Source organism: Neophocaena asiaeorientalis, unplaced genomic scaffold (genome assembly GCF_003031525.2).
Source record: "Neophocaena asiaeorientalis asiaeorientalis breed wild unplaced genomic scaffold, Neophocaena_asiaeorientalis_V1.1 scaffold22, whole genome shotgun sequence".
Classification (NCBI taxonomy): Eukaryota; Metazoa; Chordata; class Mammalia; order Artiodactyla; family Phocoenidae; genus Neophocaena; species Neophocaena asiaeorientalis.
The window spans coordinates 1,020,124-1,044,339 of record NW_020174422.1 but is presented as its reverse complement, the minus strand read 5'-3'; the positions used below and the strand labels follow the sequence as shown (position 1 = coordinate 1,044,339).

At 41.9% G+C, this 24,216-nt stretch overlaps 1 protein-coding gene across 4 annotated transcripts in view; it reads left to right on the top strand.

Moving 5' to 3' along the window:
* Positions 1–17,842: 17,842 nt before the first annotated feature.
* MYLK (myosin light chain kinase) overlaps positions 17,843–24,216 on the top strand; it is a 265,262-nt gene continuing 258,888 nt past the window's right edge. For 3 of the 4 annotated variants that reach the window (XM_024756503.1, XM_024756505.1, XM_024756502.1), the window contains exon 1: positions 17,843–17,966. The gene's annotated coding sequence lies outside the window, so the exon portion shown is untranslated. Of the gene's footprint in view, positions 17,967–22,334; positions 22,513–24,216 lie in introns of those variants that run through there. The other variant, XM_024756501.1, reaches the window with a different exon arrangement.

Below are 24,216 nucleotides of genomic sequence, written 5' to 3'. Positions count from 1 at the left end.
GATCATTGATGAATGTAAGACACTTGAAAAGGCAATGATATTTAAGTCTATGGGAAAGTTCATTTTAATAATGGTGCATTAGAAGAGAATGAGCCCTGGATTGGGAGTCAGGTGACCAAGTGAGTCTGTGTTCATAGTCTTTGTGACTTTCAACCATTTATAATTCATTAGCTCTCTAGTGTGTGCCACACTGAGTATTTAAACACAAGACAAAGTGTGCCTCTGAGGGACCTAGAGCCTGAAGACCTGCCAAATGAGGAAATATGATCTCAGAGACTCTCCAGCTCAAAATGCTACAACTTCCAAGGAGATGGTTTGCAACCAAAGGAACTAGACACATAGCGCTGATGGACACTCACACCATGTTGGTGTCATATAGAATTTTTAGCTTTGGGTTGCTGTTCTTTCTCTTTTCCTCTAATACTCATCTCTTAGGTGTCCTCCATATTTATTTTTCTTCTAGATGATATCACTTCTAAAGAGTATCTTTGTGTGGTGACTTTCTGAGGACTCGAATATTTTTATGTCACCCTCACATTTAAACTATAGTTTCCATTGGATTTCAATGTGAAGATGGAAGTGTAAAGTTGTCCTTTCCCCTTCTTTTGTAGAAATCAAAAACAAGAGAAGTACAAATGCCATTTGTGAGGAAAACTAGGAGGCAGCTCTAAAACCAAGTCACAGATGAGCTAGAAGAACTGCCAGAAGCAGTAGTTATCAAGCAGGGTACATATGATAAGAAACAGAGAGGGGATGCTATGGGTTCCAGGTAGCAGAAAGAGCTAGCAGAGTATGCTTCTTAATGATGAACAGCTCAGCCAGAGGGAAGCGTTGTAAATCCTTAGTTTACGACAATGGAAAGAAGTTCCATAAGCTTTATGTTGGGGGAAAAATATAGATGCCTATTGCCATGTAGAGAAGTAACGCTAAACAAATCACTGCACAAAACTGAAGATTAAGGAAAATTCCAACCCTTCTTATACACAAGCATTCTGCAAATAGCTGATCCAGGAAAACTTTCCTTATCTGCTTCAAAAAAAAATCAGTCATCAAGAAGGACCAGCAGAGGATCTATACTAGAATATTTTGAGGAAAAAAAGAGAAAAGAAATAGAAAAATAAAACTAAATTAAAAACCTTATCAAGGACGTCCCTGGTGGCACAGTGGTTAAGAATCTGCCTGCCAATGCTCGGAACATGGGTTCAATCCCTGGTCCAGGAAGACCCCACATGCTACAGAGCAACTAAACCCGTGCACCACAACTACTGAGCCTGTGTTCTAGAGCCCGCGAGCACAACTACTGAGCCTGCCTGCCACAACTGCTGAAGCCCACGTGCCTAGAGCTCGTGCTCCACAAGAAAAGCCACCACAATGAGAAGCCCCCGCACCGTGAGGAAGAGTAGTCCCTGCTCGCCGCAGCTAGAGAAATCCCGTGTGCAGCAACAAAGACCCAATGCAGCCAAAAATAAATTTTAAAATAAATAAATAAAAACATCAAAAAAATGTTGCCATAGGGCTTCCCTGGTGGCACAGTGGTTGAGAGTCCGCCTGCTGCTGCAGGGGACACGGGTTCCCGGTCCGAAAAGATCCCACATGCCGCGGAGCGGCTGGGCCCGTGAGCCAAGGCCGCTGAGCCTGCGCATCTGGAGCCTGTGCTCCGCAATGGGAGAGGCCACAACAGTGAGAGGCCCGCGTACCGCACACAAAAAAAAAAGTTGCCATAAAGTTTTGACTAAATATTTGGGCATGAACCTTTTTTTTTTTTTAATTTTTTAACTTAAAAAAATTTTTTTTGACTGTGCCAGGTCTTAGGATCTTTAGTTGCAGCATGCGGGATCTAGTTCCCTGACCAGGAGTCGAGCCCGGGCCCCCTGCATTGGGAGCACAGAGTGGTACCTGCTGGACCACCAGGGAAGTCTCTGGCCATGAACTTTTAAAACTGATTTTAACGAATATTTATTCAAATCAAGAACATTGAACAGAGAAGCAAAAACTTAGGGACAAGGTGATGAGACAGCAGGAGGAAATGAAGCAGAAGCTGCAGAGTTTAGGAAAGAAATGGAAGGAAAAGATTAAGCCACCTCAGAAACGAAGGCAAAATTGACAGTAGGATGAGGGAATATCAGATTTAAAACATAGTGGCTTTGATATAAAATCCTAGGTTCAAACTTGTTTTCCTTCAGCACTTTGCACATTACACTGTTGCCTTCTGGCTCCCAGTGGCTCTGAGGAAGACTGTCATGGACCAGAGCCTTGTTGCTTTCAAGGTGATATAATTTTCCTCTCTGGTAGCCTTTAAAATTTTCTCTGGCTTTGATGATCTTAAATTTCACTCTAATGAATATGACAGTGTTTTGTTGTTGTTTTTAATGTCTCCTGTTAGTGCTCTATGAGCTCTTTAAATCAGTGATCTTACATCCTTTTCTAATTCTGGAAAATTCTAAGTCATTATTTCTTCAAATATTTCCTTGTAATTTGTTTTTCTCTCTGCTTTGATTCCTATTAAGCTTCTACTTCAAATCTATGTGTCGCTTAACTTTTATTTTGATCAAATAATGTACATATGTAAGATCATGTCATGCTTGCTTTTTTTCACCAACATTCATTCTACACCTCCTATCCCCATATTAGCCTCTTTTGTATTCCCTAGCCACACACCTGTAACCTATATTCATAACCAGTATTTTCTCCATGCTCATAAAATCCTACGTGGATCCTTGTATTTATAGAAATTTCAGGGAGTTGATCATTGTTTTGCAAAAATGGGTCATAAGATACTCATTTTTTCTGTATTTTTATTTTCTCACACTTAGAAGTACCTATGAAAATCCCTCTAGATGACTAGTATGTCATTTATATGGACCTAATTCATTCTTTTAATATTCTATGATATGGAGATGTAATACTACAATTTATTCAATAATTTGGATCAGTTGTATATAACAGAAACTAGTTATTTTAAGTAGAAAATGATTTAATGTAGGAAATTTGGGACTTAGTAAATCATTAGAGGGACCCATATAGCAGGCTCTAGGCTGGGCCTCCAGGGATGACTCCCACAACGGTCCCAAAGAACCTGCCCCCCAAGGGAACTACAACATCCATACAGTCAGGAAGTTGCTGTCCCAGCTGCAGGTTCCAGAATCATGCCACCCTACCTGCAACTTGGGGGGTTAGGAAGCTACCGCCAGAACTTTTGACTCCAGGCCCATACTGCGTCTGTCAGAGCTGCACTAGTACATCTGACTGGTGAAATTAAATCACAGTCTAGAACACTAGCTTCAAGGCAGTCTGGGAACCATGTCTTTAGTTTTTCAGCCTCTGCAAAATAGAAAGACACATAAGAAAAGGGTTAACTAGAGGGAGTGTGGACCAGTCTACCAAATCTGCTGTAGACTGTAGATGGCTGTAGATTGGGTTCCCCTATGAACAGTTTCACAGTAAACATACCTGTAATGTGGCTTTGTGGATTTCTACTTCTATTCCTGAGGAATAGGGCCCCAGGAGTAGAATTTCTGGGACAAAGGATATATGTATTTTAAAAAATAGATCTTGCCAAATTGCCTCTGCAAAGGTTGTAACACTTTACATTTCTGCCAGCCATGTGTGAGAATTGCCTTCATGCATACCACGCAGTCAGCAATAGGAACGATGGCTTGGGGTGTGTGTGTGTGTGTGTGTGTGTGTGTGTGTGTGTGTGTGTGTTTTATTGTGGAGAATTTCAAACATGCACAAAATAGGCAGATAATATAATGAATTATCATGTTCTTATCTGGCAGCCTCAACCGCCATCTGCCATGGCTGATTCTGTCCCTAATTCCCCCTGTTTTATGTTATTTTAAGGCAAATTCCAGATGCCATATTATTTCATTTATAAATATAAGTATAAATGTATGTAAGGGGGGGGCCGGGGTACCCAAAAAAAAAAAAAAAAAAAGTATGTCTAAAAGATAAAATCACACAATATTATTATAATATCTAAAAAATTAACAATAATTATTCATTAAATATTCAGCCAGTGTTTACATTTTATTTGAGTAAGGATTCAAATAAGGCCTACAAATTGCAACGAATTAAAATGTTTTATGTGTCATTTAATTTATAGTCTCTCTCTCCATCTTTTTGTTCCTTACAATTTATTTGTTAAAAGAACTCAGTTGTCAGTGCCGTGAAGTTTCTTGCAGTCTGAATTTTGTAGGTTGCATCCCTATGTTGTAGTGGAATGTTATCCTAGTTATTTCCTGTGAATTGGTAGTGGAATCTAGAGGCTTGGTCAGATTCAGGTTTGACCTTTATGACAAGAATAATTCATAGATGGTGTCTGTTCCTCCACTGGGACTCACATAATGTCTGATTGTCTCTCCCTTTGTGATGTTAGCAACCACTGATTGTCAATGTCCAGATCCGTTAGGGTTGCAAAATGATGACCGTCCAACTCTGTCGTTTTTCATTTGTGACACAGAATACATCTATAAAGAAAAACTCCCTCCCATCTGCTATTTGGTTGCCCAACAGTTCATTTACATAAATAAGAAAAATGCTTAATTCTTTCCAGTTACTTACCAGTTTTCAAAATAATGAATTCGTTCCCTAGTATCCTTCAGTGGTGAATTGTTTTTCAGTATCGTTATGAATTCATGGATTAAATTTATTTGATGTGTTTTAATCCACTGTTGTTATGACTCTTATTGATACTTAAATTGTCCCACATTTGATCAGTGGAAGCTTTGCTATAGCTGTTTTTGTGTTTGCCAGTGTGATGGGTGTCAAGCAATTTTATGTTACTTTCATTTTTATTTCCCTGATTTCTACCATATGAATGAATTTGACCATACTCATGTGTTTGTTGGGCCCTTTGGCTTTACTCACTAGTGAATTGTTTGTCTGTATCCTTTGCACAATTTTCTATTCCCATTGTTGGTTTTGTCTTACCAATTTTTAAGGGTGCTTTGTATAGAAAGTAATCCTTTGTGAGAATATAGTAGCACAAACATTTTCCCAGACATATTGATTGCAACTAACTGTCTTAGTACCTTTTGCCAAACAAACAAACAAAAAAAATTATTTGTATATGGTCAAATATGCTTGTTTTTATTTTATAGTTTCTTAGTTCTTGGTAAGGAAAGTCTCCCCAAACCATAGATTGTACATATAATCTCATAGACAGTTTTCTTCAAGTTTAAAAATATTTTTCTTTTACATTAAAATCTTTAATCCATTTGTAGTTTACTTTTGAATTTAGTATAATATAGTAGTCCATTTTTATTTTCTTTCAGATGGGTAGCCCATTATGACTGCACTTTAAAAAAAAAAGAATTCATCTTTTTCCCATTGAACTACCAGTTTGGCACACAAACAACAGCCACTGTAATATAATTATCAATTATTTATTCTGTTCCACAAATACATTTTTATACACCCTTACTAATGCCATATTGATTTGAATACATAAACTTTATAGTACAACTGATATCTTAGTAAGCCCCTGTACATACCCACTCTGTCTTTTCTTACATTTTTATAGTTGTGTTAACTATTCTTTGGCATTCTTTTTCTATTGAATTTTAGAATCATTTTATCTAATTCCAAGAAAAACCTTGTTGGAATTCTAATTGGAACTACATTAAATTTATATATTAAAATTTGTAGAATTAACAGTTTTTTATTGTCTTTCCTTCTGGGAACATGATATGACTTTCAATTTATTAAAATCCTATTTTGTGTCTTTTCATAGTTTTTTCCCTCAGTTTGTTTCAATATAGATTTTGAGTCTATCTTGTTAAATTTATTTATAGTATTTAGAATTTTTGTCACTAACATGATTTGAATGGATTTTTATTAGCAGCATGAAGATTATAAAGGCATAAGAAAGAACTTTTTAGACAGACTGTCCAGTCACTGGAACTTGTAATTGAATTGCAAGTTCCTTCTCATATTATCAGGAAGGAAAGGTGGATATGCATCTCTCTAAGATCATTTAGGTAAGGTCTTGCTAAGAGGTTGGGGGAGGGAACCAGATGAGCCCTGGAAGACCCACAAAGAAGAGAAATCTGGAATGTTGCTGTTTTAGCCAACATCCTAATGTCAGCCCTCACGTGAGGGCTCTTGACTTAATTAGCCAGTTTTTCTAGTGGGTACATGGACATGTAGGAGACCATTATAAAACATGCTGGGATAATCCAGGGTAAAAATTTCCCAAGGAAGTTTTTCTTCTGTTTGTTTTTTTCCTCTTAGAAATGCCATTTTGCTGTTATGATGTTGTTTGATTGTTTTGGTTTTGCAATGAATACCTTTTTGTCGTTGTTTATTTCCACAGATAAATAATTACAATAAATATACTCCTTCATTCACTTTGTGTATTCATAAATAATGGAAAGAATTTTAGCCCACTGGAGGCCAGAGTTAATATGATTTGCAGTGCATCTTCTCATTCAAGTTTCAAAACAACACCATGAAGTAGACAGGGTTTATTTTGTTTGTATCTCATTTTTTAACAATTAGGAAATTAAGGCCCAGAAGAATTTACTTGTCCAAGGTCACACAACTAGTTAATGACAAAGCTGCCATGCAAACCAAGTGGCTGACTCAGAAGATCTTAGCACTAAACTATACTCCCTTCACACAACAAATTTGAGGTGGAAATGTATGACTTACTCTCTAACCTCCGTTTCTACTTCTGAAAAACAAAGCATTTTTAATAGATGATATCATCTGGCCATAGATTCTCATTATGCAGAAAACTGAGTTTTAACCTTAATCCACTAATGCTGATATATGTGGATTTAATGAATTCATAAACTAAGGTGAGCTATTTAATATTTGACATTTGTCAGAGATTAATCAATTATATTTTACCTTCTCTTTCTTCCCTTTCTTTCTCCTTTGGCTTTCCTAATAAGGGCCCAGCAACGAAGAGGACCAGGCCAGAGAAGGGATCCAAAGACAGGAAGGAAGTGCAGAGGATGTGCACAGACAGATGGAGGCCAGGACTTGCAGATTAAACTTCCTAGGAAGGCAGTAAAAATAAATGGAAACCCCATCCCCATCAAGCAAAGGAATATTTTCTACAACTAGTGTCTTGCTGTGGGGCGATGGGGCTAACTTCCATTATTTCAGGACATCAAAGGGGACAAACAGAAAAATTTCTCTCTGAAGCTGATTTATTTAATCTTGACAAATCAGCCATCATGCACTAGGTTTGTGTGTTTGGACCATGGTATTTTTCAGGTTAAGTGATATATTTCCAATAACTTTATGCAAACCCTCTTGATCTCTAGTCATTAGCCACAGTTTATAAGGACTGGTACAGTCCAGCCCCCATTAACTCTTAAAACTGACCAGCCAGGATTCCCTTTCAGGACAGGACTTCACATTAAGGATAAATTTTTGGAAGTGGAATGAAATTGTCATAATAGGGCAGGATACAAAATCAATAAGCAAAAATCAGTTGCATGTCTATATGCTAGGAATGAGCAATCAGAAAAGTAAATTAAGAAGACAATTCCATTTTCAATAGCATCAAAAATGAATAAAGTAGTTAGAAATAAATTTAACCAAGGAGGTGAAAGACTTTTACACCAAAAACTACAAAACATTACAAAAAGAAATGAAAGAAGAAAAGAAAGAAAATAAATGAGAAGACATCTTGTGTTTGTGGACTAGAAGGCTTAATATTATTAAGATGACAATACTATCCAAAGCAATCTACAGATTCAATGCAATCTCTCTCAAAATCTCGATGTTTTTTTGCAAATATGGGAGGGAAAATGTCCTAAAATTCATATGACATCTCAAGGGACCCCCAAATAACCAAAACAATCTCAAAAAGATGAACAAAGTTGGTGGTCTCACATTTCATGATTTTAAAACGTAATACAGAACTCCAATAATCAAAACAGTGTGGGATGGCATAAGGACAGACATATAGACAAATGGAATACAATAGACAGTCCAGAAATAAACCCTTGCTTATATGGCCAATTGATTTTTGACAAGACTGCCAAGACCATTCAATGGGGAAAAAACAGTCTTTTCAACAAATGGCACTGAGAAAGCTAGATACCCACATGCAAAAGAATGAAGTTGGACCTTTACCTTACCCCATTTACAAATATTAATTCAAAATTGATTAAAGACCTAAATGCAATAGCTAAAACTATAAAATTCTTACATAGGAGAAAATCTTCATGACCTTGGATTTGACAATAGTTTAAGTATGGCATCAATATCATAGGCAACAAAAGAAGAAATAGATAAACTGAATCCCATCAAAATTTAAAACTTTTGGCATCAAAGGACACAATGATGTGAAAAGGCAACCCACAGCATGGGAGAAAATATTTGCAAATCATATATCCAACAAAGGATTAGTATCCAGAATATATAAAGAACCCCTAAAACTCAATGATTAAAAAAAAAACAACAATCTAATTTAAAAAGGGGCAAAATAATTCAAAGACATTTCTCCAAAGAAGATATACAAATGGCCAATAAGCACATGAAAATATGCTCAACATCATTAGTCATCAGGGAAAGGCAAATCGAAACCACAATGGGATATACTTCACAACTGCTAAGATGGCTATTATAAAAAAAAGAAAAAAAATCCCAGAAAACTTAAAATGTTGATGAGAAACTTCTAGTTTCTGGTCTGGAATGTAAGAAGTATGGACATCTCCACCCTGACAACACATAAAAAGCTGAACAAACTGAAAAATTAACAACACTTCTTAGATCTGTAAGAGAAGTGATCTCACAGGGCAAACCATTGCTTCCAATATTGGAGAGACAAACAGATGGAGACAAAGGATCACAACTTACTGCAAAAACCCATGAACAGACACCTCTGCAGGAATGAGCGCCAGGGGAGGAAAAACCTGGATTGACAAATTGACAATTGTCAAATTGACATCAATTGACAAATTGATGGAAGCTCAGTGTAGATGAGTCTTAAGAGTTAAAAAATTTAGAGACACCCAGACATGGAGTGGGGAAGTGGCCTACACTTTTGTGCTTCACCTCCAATACCTCAAGTTGGTTCTCACAGTGAGTATCAGAGAAAAGAACAAGGATAACAAATAGAATATAGTAAGAAATATGGTAGCTTATTACCCAACTATACCAATAATCACTTTGAATGTCAATGGTCTAAATGCACCAACTTAAAAGACAGATATTGTCAGAGTGGATCAAAATACAGGACCCAATTCTATGCCGTCTACAAGAAACCCACTTTAAATATGACACATTCAAATTCAAAGTAAATGGTTGGATAAAGATATACTATTCTGGGCTTTCCTGGTGGCGCAGTGGTTGAGAGTCTGCCTGCTGATGTAGGGGACACAGGTTCATGCCCCAGTCCGAGACGATCCCACATGCCGCGGAGTGGCTGGGCCCGTTGCAAAAAAAAAAAAAAAAAAAAAAAAAAAGATATACTATTCTGACACTAATCAAGAAAAGCAGGAGTATTTATACTAATTTCAGACAAAGCAGATTTCAGAGCAATGAAAGTTAGGGATAAAGAAGGGCATTAAATAGTGCTGAAGGGGTCAATTCTCCAAGAAGACATAATAATCCTTAACATGTATGTGTGTAACAGCAGAGCAACAAAATACATGAGGCAAAAACTGATAGAACTACAAGGAGAAATAGATGAATCCACTATTACAGTAGGAGACTTCATCACCTCTCTATCAAAAATAGATAAGTCAGCAGGTAGAATCAGTAAGGACATAGTTGAATTCATGACACCATCAATCAACTGGAAAAAAATTGACATCTATAGACCATCTAACAACAGAAATATACACATTCTTCTCAAACTCACATGGAACATTCACCAAGATAGACCACATTCTGGACCTTAAAGCACACCTTAAATTCAAAAGAATAAAAACCACACAATGTCTGCTCTCAGACCACAATGGAATTAAACTAGAAACCAATAACAGAAAGATAGCTGGGAAATGCCCCCAAATACTTGGAGATTAAACAATATGCTTCTAGATAACACATAGGTCAAATAAGAAATCTCAAAAACATTGGTGAGGATGTTGAGAATTTGGAACCTCTGTGCATTGTTGGTGGGAATGTAAAATGGTACAGACACTATGGAAATAGTTTGGTTGTTCCTCAAAAAGTTATAAAGAGACTTATCATATGACCCAGCAATTCCACTCTTAGATATATACCCAACAGAGTTGAAAACAGGGACTCAAACAGATACTTGTATGCCAATATTCATAATGTCATTATTCATAATAGCCAAAAAGTGGAAACTATTCAAGCAGCCATCACTAGATGAATGGATAAACAAAATTTGGTTTATACATACAATGGAATATTATTATTCAGCTATAAAAAGAAATGAAGTTTTGATACATGGTACAATATAGATGACCCTTGTTTTATGCTAAATGAAATAACCACACCAAAAGGACAAATATTGTATAATTCCACTTATATGAGGTATCCATTAGATTAGGAACATTGATAGAGACAGGAAGTAGAGTGGAGGTTACCACAGACTGGAGAGAAGGGGGTATGGGGAGTTATTGCTCAATGTACATGGAGTTTCTGTTTGGGATGATGAAAAAGTCTGGAAATACATGATGGTGGTGGTTATACAACACTGTGAATGTACTTAATGTCACTAAATTGTACATTTAAAAATGGTTAAAATGGTATATCTTACGTATATTTTGCCACAATTTTTAAAAAGTGAAAAAAAAAATTGACATGATAGGGAAAACAGAGTTGAAGGAAAAGGAAGAGCCAGATAAAAGTGAGTGAGAGAAGCAAAGCCAGGAAATCTCAGAAATCCAGCCACCAAAATTTTTTTTAACATTCTACAGAAACAACAAAATGGAGAGTTCTGTGAAGTTAAAAAAGCTATCTGGGGCTTCCCTGGTAGCTCAGTGGTTGAGAGTTCGCCTGCCGATGCAGGGGATGCGGGTTTGTGCCCGGGTCCGGGAAGATCCCACATGCCACGGAGCGGCTGGGCCCAAGAGCCATGGCTGCTGAGCCTGTGAGTCTGGAGCCTGTGCTCCGCAATGGGAGAGGCCACGGCAGTGAGAGGCCCGCATATCACAAAAAAAAAAAAAAAGCTATCTGGATTAAATCTCCTTCTAGAAGTTCAGGAAAATAAAATTCATGTTAAAATGAACAACAGAAAAGAGTCAAAGTCAACTCTCCGGCAAAACTAAGGGAAAAAAGGGAATAAGGAGCAGATCAGATTAACATCCCTACAATGAATACCTGCCAGAAAGATATGCTCAAAAGACAAATCAAAGCTCTAATGTCCTAAGAGAGCTAAAAGTCATTGAGAAAGTGACATAAGAACAACATACATCAGAATTAGAGAAACTCAGAAATTGGATCAGAATTCAAAGAAGAATTAGAATAGTAAAAAAAAAAAATTGAGAAATGAAGATTAAAGTATAAGTGACACAAAAGCAAAGAAACACAACAAACAAAACATTGAAAGAGAAGGTGAAAAGGAGAGAAAATTTTAAAATCAAAAAGAAATGAAGGGGGGTTCCCTGGTGGCACAGTGGTTAAAACTCTGCCTGCCAACTCATGGGACATGGGTTCGAGCCCTGGCCCGGGAAGATCCCACGTGCCACAGAGCAACTAAGCCCATGCGCCACAACTACTGAGCCTGCGTGCCACAACTACTGAAGCCCATGCACCTAGAGCCCGTGCTCCACAACAAGAGAAGCCACTGCAACGAGAAGCCCACGCAGCACATCGAAGAGTAACCCCCACTCACAACTAGAGAAAGCCCGTGCGCAGCAATGAAGACCCAAGGCAGCCAAAAATAAAAATTAATTAATTTAAAAAAAAGAAATGAAGAAGGAAATTCAAAGTATTTGAGGGAAAGGAACAAATATTGGAGACAGGCAAAAGAGGTCCAACATACAGATGATGGAAGTTCCCAGGGAAGCAAGTTAAAGCAAGGGAACAGAACAAATATTAAAAATTATAATTACAGAAAAACTTTCCTGAAATTAAATATATAATGTAAATATAGAGAAATTTAATATATATGTTTAAAGCTACATTTTAAAAGAACACACTGTCTACCTGAGAAATAGCAAACCAGAATAATCAATATACATATTCTAGTAAAATTACTGGACTTTAATGAAAAAAGATAAAGTTCTTTAAGTATCTATGCAAAAAGAGCATATAACTTAAAAGGGATAGAAAAGTAGACTATCAGACTTTTTAACAGCAATTCTTTATGCCATAAGTAAGTGTCAAAACATATTTAAGATTTTCAAGGAAAGAAAATGCAAGTCAAGTAAAATATCCAGTAAAATTGACCTTCAAGTATAAATGGCATAGACATATTGTAATCAACATAAAAAAACTCAGGGAATACTCTTTCCATAAGCCCATTCTAAGGAATCTACAGAGGACAAGCTTTCAGACAACCAAAATGGCTAGATTAGAGAGACATAAGGAATTAATGATGAGGATTAAATATATATTTACCTATGGAACTAAGATTAAATGAGGGCTGGGAATTTCCTGGCAGTCCAGTGGTTAAGACTCCACGCTTCCATTGCAGGGGGCATGGGTTCAATCCCTGTTTGGGGAACTAAGATCCCGCATGCCGTGTGGCATGGCCAAAAAAAAAAAAAAAGATTAAATGAGGGCTAAATGAGGAAGATGATAGTACACACGGGCTAGCTATAGAGGCTGACAACTATTAGAGCCCAACTATAATAAAATGGATAATATATGCAAAAACTAACTGTTTTCAACAATTAGAATTGGTGATGATAGTATTAATATTGTTACTTTGTGATTGTTGTGTGTTTAATATGAAATAAAACAAAGTAGTAAACTGGGATATTCTAATTGTATCATCCCATAAATTCTTTTTTTTCAATAGGTTTTATCTCCAATTGTTTATTGCTAGTAAATAAAAATAAAATTACCCTTTGTATATTAACCTATTGTTCTCCAATGTTGGTAAATTTATTTATTAAATATAATAGTTTTGGTGTATATTTCTTAGCATTTTTAAAATAACAATTATGAAATCTACAAATAAAGACACCTTTGCTTCTTCCTGTCCAGTCTGAATGTCTTTTAATTCTTTTTTACACGTTATTGCTGAAATGTTGAATAAGAGTGATGAGAGAGGACAATCTCGCCGTGTGCCGAATTTTAGAGCAAAAACATACAGTGTGATAACTAAGCATGGCGTCAGTGCTATATTTTTCTGTAGAAGTTCTTTATCAGATTGAGGAAGTTCTGTTCCTAATTTGGTGATAGTGTTTCTTATCAATTTGTTGTTAAATTTTTGTTATATGTTTTTTCCTGTCTCTATTTAGATGATCATATGGATTTTCTCCTTTATTCTGTTAATATGGTGAAAGGTATTTCCAAATGTAAAACCAAATTTGCACTCCTGATATAAACATTACTTGGTCAATTACTTTATATATAAATCTTTTTTTTTACTGGATTTTATTTGCTAATATATAAAAGTTTTTTCTTTTTGATGATCATATGGTTTTTAATCTTCAATTTGTTAATATGGTGTATCACATTGATTGATTTGTGCATATTGAAGAAACCTTGCATCCCTGGGATAAATCCCACTTGATCATGGTGTATGATCCTTTTAATGTGTTGTTGGATTCTGTTTGCTAATATTTTGTTGAGGATTTTTGCATCTATATTCATCAGTGATATTGGTCTGTAATTTTCTTTTTTTGTAGGATCTTTGTCTGATTTTCGTATCAGGGTGATGGTGCCCTCATAGAATGAGTTTGGGAGTGTTCCTTCCTCTGCAATTCTTTGGAGGAGTTTGAGTTGTGTGTCTCGGCGCATTTCTCTTTGGGTTTATCCTGTATGGGACTCTGTGCTTCCCGGACTTGGGTGGCTATTTCCTTTCCCATGTTAGGGAAATTTTGACTATAATCCCTTCAAATATTTTCTCGGGTCCTTTCTCTCTCTTTTCTCCTTCTGGGACCCCTATCATGAGAATGTTGTTGCGTTTAATGTTGTCCCAGAGGTCTCTTAGGCTGTTTTCATTTCCTTTCATTCTTTTTTCCTTATTCTGTTCTGCAGCAGTGAATTCCACCATTCTCTCTTCCAGGTCACTTATCCGTTCTTCTGCCTCAGTCATTCTGCTATTGATTCCTTCTAGTGTAGTTTTCATTTCAGTTATTGTATTGTTCATCTCTGTTTGTTTGTTCTTTAATTCTTCTAGGTCTTTGTTAAACATTTCTTGCATCTTCTTGATCTTTGCCTCCATTCTTTTACTGAGGCCCTGGATCATCTTCACTATCATTATTTTGAATTCTTTTTCTGGAAGGTTGCCTATCTCCACTTCATTTAGTTGTTTTTCTGGGGTTTTATCTTGTTCTTCATCTGGTACATAGCCTTCTGCCTTTTCACCATGTCTATCTTTCTGTGAATGTGGTTTTTGTTCCACAGGCTGCAGGATTGTAGTTCTTCTTGCTTCTGCTGTCTGCCCTCTGGTGGATCCGTAAATTCTTGAGAACTGGAATTCTCCGTGTGGAATTTCTTCTGAGATCCTGATGTAATTTAGAAGGGGTTAATTGAAAACACTGTAGCCCTGAAATTGAATTAGAAATAGTAACATGAACTCGTGAAGTATTCTATCCCAATTCTACCTATTGAAAAGACCTAGAAACAGTTACCAACCTAGTAGCAATGAACACCCCCTAGTGTCCATATCAATAAAGGTATCAGTAAATAAAGGTAATTAGTGCTTCTTTTGGAGAAATGGCTGATTCCAGGTCTGGAGCAGCAAATGTACAAAATGAGCCTGGAACATCTTGTCATACTAGGTAGAAAGGAAGATACCTACTGGCCAAAGATTGGACAATTTGAGCTTTAATAAAGATTAGAATTACAGTAGATTGAAATACATCAACTAGATGTAAATCCATGAATTATAATGACACTAAGAAACCTAATTAAGTCACCTTTTGAGGATGACAGAGAACCAATTCATTATCTTGGAAACTGATAAATTAAAAGAAAAAAGCAAGTATTTACCCAAATTTTCTCTTAAGAACTTATCTCATGGTAACAAAATACTGGATGAGAGGAAATATCTCCTTTACCCAAATTTTCTCTTAAGAACTTATCTCATGGTAACAAAATACTGGATGAGAGGAAATATCTCCTTTACCCAAATTTTCTCTTAAGAACTTATCTCATGGTAACAAAATACTGGATGAGAGGAAATATCTCCTTATAAACTTATTCAGCTAATAAATAAAAACAAAATTATAGAATTAAAATATCACCATTTTGCAACCCTCAATGACTTAATTCAGGGTTCTTGGAATTCAGCATGAACACCTGCTAGCCTCAAAAGAAAAAGAGCAAAACCAGACATTACCAACCTCCTGATGAAAGAACACACCACCATCTGCAGTTTTGCCAGACAGATGGAACCTCAGACTGGTGAAACCTCTGGGGCAGTTGCCAGTTTGCAAGAAATGCAGAGGACAGAGGAATATGCCAAAGTACCTTATTAAAATACAGTTCTCAGGGCTTCCCTGGTGGCGCAGTGGTTGAGAGTCCGCCTGCCGATGCAGGAGACTCGGGCTTGTGCCCCGGTCCAGGAAGATCCCACATGCCGTGGAGCGGCTGGGCCCGTGAGCCATGGCCGCTGAGTCTGCGCATCTGGAGCCTGTGCTCCGCAACGGGAGAGGCCACAGCAGTGAGAGGCCCACGTACCGCAAAAAAAAAAAAAAAATACAGTTCCCAGACTGTGGGAAACTCCACAGGTCAAAAGGCCTACTGTCCTTCAACAGATAAATTGTAATAAAAGGCTTAAAAGGCACATCAAGTTAAAAAAAAAAATGGGCAAGATGCAACTTGGGAGATAATTATGTAAAGAAACTAGCAAAAGTGATAGGGATAGGGATGGGGCACATGGAGAGGCTTCTGGGGTGGCTGGCAGAGGTCTATTTGCTGACTTGGGTGGTGACTGCAAGGATGTTTGCCTCATAAAAATTCACCAGTCTATATAATCTATATATTTGTTTTGTGTGGTTTTTCTGTACTTGTGTTTTATTTTACTATAAAAAGCATAATAAGTACTCCTTTACCTGGAATAAACAGTTTGTGGGGGGGGAAGGAGAGGGTCCAAATGAAGAGATCAGGAAGCTCTACAAAATATTTCATATCAGATGCAAACTAAATATTAGGCAAGAGGAAAAATATTAATTTTGAAAAGGCTGTATAGTTATCCTCCAAACCAATGAAGGATTCTTAACACACAACGAAGGAAAATATCAGAGGAACCCTGGGGCTAAAGTTTCAGAGCTGGAAGATGCCTGAAAAAAACAAAAAAACAAAAAACATCCCAAGGAGCTTCCTCATTTTCCAGATTAGAAAACTGAGGGCCAGAGATGGTGACTCCCACAAGCTCCACGAAGCTAGTGCCAGAACCAGGTCTAACACTCAGGTCTCCCAACTGGGACTCTCCACCACAGAACAGACTTTGCTTCATTTAGATTCAATTTTTTTTTTTTTAAGAAGTAGCTGAGTTGAACATTTTTAATATTTATCCAGAACATCCCATGATAACGTTTCAAATTGCATTCACAGCTGGATCTTCTGAGGGGAAATAAGATATAGAAATGCTTTCTCAGAGCTGGGTCTGGTTAGCCTAACAGCAGAATTGGGTGGGGGAACCCTGGCCTGAACCTTTGAGAGACTGTCTCTAATCTTAGGCCGTTCTTTCTTTGCCATCTATAGCCTCCTCCCCTACCTCTCCCTTCCTCTTTCTTGCCTCGCTGTGGTCTGATTGCCTCTCCATTAAGTAGATATAGATCATACTCGCATGTTTAAAAGTAACTGTTAGGCGCTATCCTAAGCACTTTACCTGGCTTATCTCAGTGAAGCCTTTACATTCCTATGAGGCAGATTGTCCCATTTTAGAGATAAGAAGACAGAGTAACAGATTAGTAACTTGCCCAAAATTTTGCAGCTGTAAAGTAAGGGGTAGGGTTCTCAACTCCAGAACCCGCCTTTTTCTTTTTGCGGTACGCGGGCCTCTCACGGCTGTGGCCTCTCCCGTTGCGGAGCACAGGCTCCAGACGTGCAGGCTCAGCTGCCATCGCTCATGGGCCTAGCCGCTCCGCGGCATGTGGGATCTTTCCGGACCGGGGCACGAACCCGTCTCCCCTCCATCGGCAGGCGGACTCTCAGCCACTGCGTCACCAGGGAAGCCCCAGAACCCCCCTTTTTAAGGACTATGTTATCTAGGCAGAACAAAATTGCACCTTGTGTCCAATTTTGAAAATGAGCAAGTTTTTCGCGATACTTTGTCCAAAAACCAAAATCGCATTCATTTGGGGGAATCTACTCGATTCGTTGTTGTTTTTGATAGCCACATCAAAGAAAAAATTAATTTTAAAGTCTACAGAGTTTTTCCAGTGTGTTCTTCTTTTGTGTATCGAGTGGTCTTCCACGGGAAAACATGAGAAAACACCCTGAAGGCCACCAGTCCGGTGTGCAAGGAGGAATTGGGGCGGTGCGGGGGGAAGGGCGAGGTGGACCGACGTCCAGCGCTCGGTTCCGCTCCGGATTCTCCTCTCCCGACCAGTGGGAGGAGGGCGGGTAGGCGTGGCGGAAGGACCGCAGGTCCATTCCCAGAGCGCTATGCAAATGACATGCAAATCAGCGCGTGTGAGCCAGAGGCGGCCTTTTGGGTCTGGACTCGGAGCGCCGTGCTCTCAGTCGCTAGCACAGTCGCGTTTGCTCTCCCACTTGCTCGCTTTCTCTTCGGCTATTCACCCTCGCCCCGCCCCGTCCCGTGCGGGACTCGCCTCGCGGGCTCCCAGCGCCGCCCGGTCCGCAGCCGGCGGCGGGTTGAGCGCTGAGCCTGCGCTGCGCGCCGGTGGTCGGGACGCCCCCGCCGAGCGCCGTGCCTCGGCTCCCGGGCCGCTTTCGCCGCGCGGGTGAGTGAGCCCGCCCCACGCTTTTGTCCCGGCGCGGTCCCTGGGAGTCATTCGCCGAGGGCGGGGGTCCCGGGGTCGGGACCCTCCCTCGGGAGCCTGCCCCCGGCTCCACTGTTCGAGAGGGGTTCCTACGTGCGGCGAGGAGTTGGGGCGGGGTGTGGCGCGTAAGGCGGCGACCCCAGCGTTTCCAGGCAGCACGGTTTTCTTTTGAAAGATGAGGTGCTTGGGGACAGTTATGCCGTTGTCTCTATAGGCGTCATCCGAAGGGGGCGCTTTTGATTTGAGGGCTGCAAATCGCCGCTAGCCTTCAAGGAAGAGAGGTGGGCTCTTCTCCCAGCTGCGGGGGCGAAGGTGCCACGTGAAAGTCCTTCTAGCCTAAACGCGAGTCAGGGAAGATAGGGCAGTGGCGGCAGCCCCGGCGTCCTAGGCAAAACTGGGGCGTCGGGCGTCACAGTCTTGCTCTCCCTCCCTGCTCCTCACTGAAGCCCCTCGCCTGCTCTGCCTCCTTGTCTTCGACCGGAGTTTCATGGTTGAAGGACCCTTGTTCGCAGATCATTGCGGTTGGAAAGTTTAGGCTAAACTAATTCCCAGGTGTTAGCTGTCTATGGTTAAGGCAGAGCTCCTCCCTGGGACTTGTGGCTACTTACACTCTTCAAGACCCAAAGGGCTGAATTTCTAGGAGTGGTATTGCAGATGTGAAGACGGGCTGATGGGGAGAGCATCTCGTTGTTGTTGGGAGGGCACATCCTCTATATAGTAACCTGAAGGAGAAAGACCCAGCTTCTTTGAGTCCTAGAAGGGGTAAAAATAGCCCTTGCAACTGAAGGAGCTGGGCGCTGGTGGGGGAACACCCGGGCAGTGGGAATAGTGCCAGGCCTCAGGCCGCTGGTTTTACCATCCCTCCTCTCTCCAAGTGCAAAGAGCAGAGTATGTGCAATCCGCCCCCGCACCGCCCAAGACCTCGGGAGCCTGCCTAGTGTTGCATCCCCCTTCCAGCTGGGGCTGTAGGTTCTTCCCTGCTTTAGTGCAATCTTTTGTGAAAATGCACAACTTGTCAATGAGTTATTTGCAAATGAGGGGCTTGAGAGAACCGTTTAGGGAACCCCTCACACTTCAAAGCATCAGGGATCCACAATGCAAGTCTCTGGGGGAAGTGTAGGTGCTTCTGGGTGCCTAAAAGGCATTTCAGGTTCTAGTAAAATATTTTTTGTTTTTTTCACTTTATTTCCCTCTTCCTCTCCATCTCTTTACTTTTAAATTCCTGACCCCCTTCCCTTCTCTCTTCGGTGATCCTCTGTCGTAGTCTGCTTCTGGGTGCCTAAAAGGCATTTCAGGTTCTAGTAAAATATTTTTTGTTTTTTTCACTTTATTTCCCTCTTCCTCTCCATCTCTTTACTTTTAAATTCCTGACCCCCTTCCCTTCTCTCTTCGGTCTGCAGGGATGTAAAAGGTGATGCTGCTGGCACCATAGTGCCCTAGGCTGGTATGGAATGTTCTTTCTTCATGCCCAGAGTGAGGTTGGCCCTTTGTCTCCCATCCTAGGTGGGCCAGTAGCCTTCATCCAGAGCAGGGAGGAGCCTGGGCACTTGGCCCTGGGTGGGGAGTGGCTGGACGCTGGCTACTGGATGGGGTAGTGGGTACTCTGGGGACAAGAGCCTTTCACCAAGATGTGCCTCTCTGTCCCTTCACTCATGATACAAAAAACTGCTGGTCCTCGTGCACTACTAGGCATGAGCTCAGAAAACTACCCCACAGTGGCAAAGGATCTGTGTGTTTGGTTTCTTTTGTGCAGTAACTAAATAACTGAGGAGGGGGTAGCTGGGGCCTTGGAGTATTTTCTTTATATGAGGTTTGCTGATCCTCTTATCAGGAGACTTTCCTCAGGGGTTAGATCTTGGGGGACATGTACAGAGCAGACTAGGCCCTGGGGAAGTTCCTGGTCTAACTGGTAAGCTTAGGTGGACTCACCTGTAGCCTGGACCTTAGACAGACAGGTGTAGTCACCATAGGGCAGGGGCCTCTGGCTGGTTGGCGGGGGTCCCGGGGTCGGGACCCTCCCTCGGGAGCCTGCCCCCGGCTCCACTGTTCGAGAGGGGTTCCTACGTGCGGCGAGGAGTTGGGGCGGGGTGTGGCGCGTAAGGCGGCGACCCCAGCGTTTCCAGGCAGCACGGTTTTCTTTTGAAAGATGAGGTGCTTGGGGACAGTTATGCCGTTGTCTCTATAGGCGTCATCCGAAGGGGGCGCTTTTGATTTGAGGGCTGCAAATCGCCGCTAGCCTTCAAGGAAGAGAGGTGGGCTCTTCTCCCAGCTGCGGGGGCGAAGGTGCCACGTGAAAGTCCTTCTAGCCTAAACGCGAGTCAGGGAAGATAGGGCAGTGGCGGCAGCCCCGGCGTCCTAGGCAAAACTGGGGCGTCGGGCGTCACAGTCTTGCTCTCCCTCCCTGCTCCTCACTGAAGCCCCTCGCCTGCTCTGCCTCCTTGTCTTCGACCGGAGTTTCATGGTTGAAGGACCCTTGTTCGCAGATCATTGCGGTTGGAAAGTTTAGGCTAAACTAATTCCCAGGTGTTAGCTGTCTATGGTTAAGGCAGAGCTCCTCCCTGGGACTTGTGGCTACTTACACTCTTCAAGACCCAAAGGGCTGAATTTCTAGGAGTGGTATTGCAGATGTGAAGACGGGCTGATGGGGAGAGCATCTCGTTGTTGTTGGGAGGGCACATCCTCTATATAGTAACCTGAAGGAGAAAGACCCAGCTTCTTTGAGTCCTAGAAGGGGTAAAAATAGCCCTTGCAACTGAAGGAGCTGGGCGCTGGTGGGGGAACACCCGGGCAGTGGGAATAGTGCCAGGCCTCAGGCCGCTGGTTTTACCATCCCTCCTCTCTCCAAGTGCAAAGAGCAGAGTATGTGCAATCCGCCCCCGCACCGCCCAAGACCTCGGGAGCCTGCCTAGTGTTGCATCCCCCTTCCAGCTGGGGCTGTAGGTTCTTCCCTGCTTTAGTGCAATCTTTTGTGAAAATGCACAACTTGTCAATGAGTTATTTGCAAATGAGGGGCTTGAGAGAACCGTTTAGGGAACCCCTCACACTTCAAAGCATCAGGGATCCACAATGCAAGTCTCTGGGGGAAGTGTAGGTGCTTCTGGGTGCCTAAAAGGCATTTCAGGTTCTTCTACTGCAGGGATGTAAAAGGTGATGCTGCTGGCACCATAGTGCCCTAGGCTGGTATGGAATGTTCTTTCTTCATGCCCAGAGTGAGGTTGGCCCTTTGTCTCCCATCCTAGGTGGGCCAGTAGCCTTCATCCAGAGCAGGGAGGAGCCTGGGCACTTGGCCCTGGGTGGGGAGTGGCTGGACGCTGGCTACTGGATGGGGTAGTGGGTACTCTGGGGACAAGAGCCTTTCACCAAGATGTGCCTCTCTGTCCCTTCACTCATGATACAAAAAACTGCTGGTCCTCGTGCACTACTAGGCATGAGCTCAGAAAACTACCCCACAGTGGCAAAGGATCTGTGTGTTTGGTTTCTTTTGTGCAGTAACTAAATAACTGAGGAGGGGGTAGCTGGGGCCTTGGAGTATTTTCTTTATATGAGGTTTGCTGATCCTCTTATCAGGAGACTTTCCTCAGGGGTTAGATCTTGGGGGACATGTACAGAGCAGACTAGGCCCTGGGGAAGTTCCTGGTCTAACTGGTAAGCTTAGGTGGACTCACCTGTAGCCTGGACCTTAGACAGACAGGTGTAGTCACCATAGGGCAGGGGCCTCTGGCTGGTAGCTGCAGGGGAGTCTGCTGGGAAGGCTTGTCAGAAAAGGAGGCTGGCTCCAGATGGTGCTGGGGTTGAGAGGCCCTTGCAGTGCCACAAGTGGAGGAGGGGTTTTGATCGTAACTGGGGAGTTCTGCCCCAGCCTCAGAGAAATACATTGTGAATGCTCTGGGGTCACCATGTACTCAGTGTCTACAAGAATGACCCCTTGCTTCCTCCCCAAGATATGAGTCTGAGTCTGTGAAACAGTTGATTTATTGGCTCTTTGCTTTTTAAGAGGTTCAAGAGGTGACAGTTTGAGAATGCAGCCCAGCCTGGAGGTAGGGGTGCAGAGATCCCACGAACACGTGGACTTTTAGTATCTTTCTGAGAACAACACTTCTTCATATTCTGGAAATATACACCAGGGCCGCTTGGAAGCCTAACTGCCCTTCCCCCAGTTCAAACCAACACACTCTGATTGGGAAATTGTTCATTCTTAAAAGCTTCCTGTCCTATCCTTTCTGTAAATGTAGGGAAATTTAGAGTACAACCCTTAGAAAGTAACCTTTCCCAACAGAAGACGTTGTCCTCTCCCAACTTGACTATTTGTCATTCTCCTCTGACCTGCAGAGGGTGCACCCAGAGGACACGAGGCAGGACTGTTTGCATGTGGACATTTGGGTGGCATGGGGCTGGGAGTCCAGAGTGAGAGCAGCGCCGAAGAGTCACTAGGACAGGACCCTGTGCCATGTGACGTCTGCCCCCTCCCTTCTGCTCCCTTAGCCCCCTGCTCCACAAGCACTGAAAGGTGAGTGTGCTGGGCCAGGGTCTGCCGTGTGAGCCTCTCCCACCTGCGCAGTTCCGCAGATGAATGCCCTTGTCTCTTTATTGAGTTTTGGCTTCATACTTTTCCGTTTGTTTTAAGCCAACAGGTTGAGCAAATGCCGTTCTTACACTCTCAAGGTGGGTAGACCTCAGTATTTGTCACTACAGGTCAGCAGATGCATCCCTCCTGCCCTGTTGGATGCACCTGTTGTCAGGGCTGCAGCCCTTGTGAAATGGAGGCGAGCCAGTAAGAATTGCTCCCTGTTTGTAGCTTGTGGGGATAAGGCTGGATTTCCAGATGCTCACATTGTCCTGCTGTTCACTGTCCCTTTTATCTGAGGGTGAATGCGCACAATGGACACCCTACAAGGGAGCTGTGGCAATTTATGTATAGATCTGGCTTCTTGAATATCCCACTGTTGTCCCCTCCCCCCATTGTTGGTACTTCTGTCTCCCTTTCTCCCGTCCCCTCTTCTCTTGGGCCGTCTGGAGACAAAAGAAACGGGATGAGGAGAGGATTTACTTTTCTTTCGGATCTGCTGCTTGATTCCGCCTTCCTCCCCCCACCCCGGACCCTGGGCCCCCAGATCAGATGGATGCTGATTTGTTAACGCAGGACCTTATGAGTTAGTTCTCATAATCTTTCAGGAACCAAATAGCTACACTGTTGAGCTTCCGTCGTTGAGGATGCTGTTTATGGTTTTTGTTTTCAGAGATTGATATTTCTGGTACAGAGTAGCTCTCCTTCAGATTTCTGGCAGGACAGGCAGCGCGAGAGTAGAATGTGATCTTTGGAGTTAAACTTGGGTTCAGAGCCATCCTGTTCACTTACTGGCTGGATGTTCCTGGGTATGGTATTCAACCTCTGTGGGCTGACTGCAGTTTCTCCTTCTGACAATGAAGGTGGTCATAAAAATGAAATGAATATGTGGATATAAGGAGGCACAAAAGAAGGAATACCCGTTATTCTACATATTGAGTAGTGTTTGCTAGGTCTGTGGAATGACCTGTACATCGGCCAACAAACATGAATTACAGACCTCCTCTCCACCTAGCCCTGTGGAGGATTATAAAAGGAAGGTAGTATGCCCAAGAGACTTTGGGTTTTTGTGGGGAGACAGCTAACATGTATGAAGTATATAATTAGAAAACAGGGATAAGTTCTGTGGCACAGACTCATTTGGGGGAATTTCAGAGGCTGGCATGATAAGGAAAGGCCTCGAAGATGAGGAAGAGGCAGGGTGGGTACAGGCCCGAAGAGAAGAAGGTGGGAACACTTGGTTCCAGTGTCCAGACGCTCTCAGCTCCTCCTTTGTTAGAACCTGGTGAAGAACCTTTGACCCTGTGGTGAGCTCTCAACCATGCAGGACAGCTTGTCCTGAGATTTATTTTGGGGGTGTTTTCCCTCTGCTGCCCAGAATATTCCTGGAACAATTTTGTTTTCGCTTTATACTGGATCAAAAATTATGTGAGGCAAATCTATAGCCAGAGTGAAAGCCCATCCCATGAAGACTTGGGTTCCCGCAGCTCTGTGTTCTTTCCTCATGCTTTATTTCTGTCAGTCCACCTGACACCTGCATTATAGTGAGGTGGATGGCCTTGTCTAAGAGGCCAAGGCGTTGGTGGCAGAACTGGGAACAGCCAGAGTTATTGTCACTTCACCCTGGTGGGGGATGGTGATGGGGTG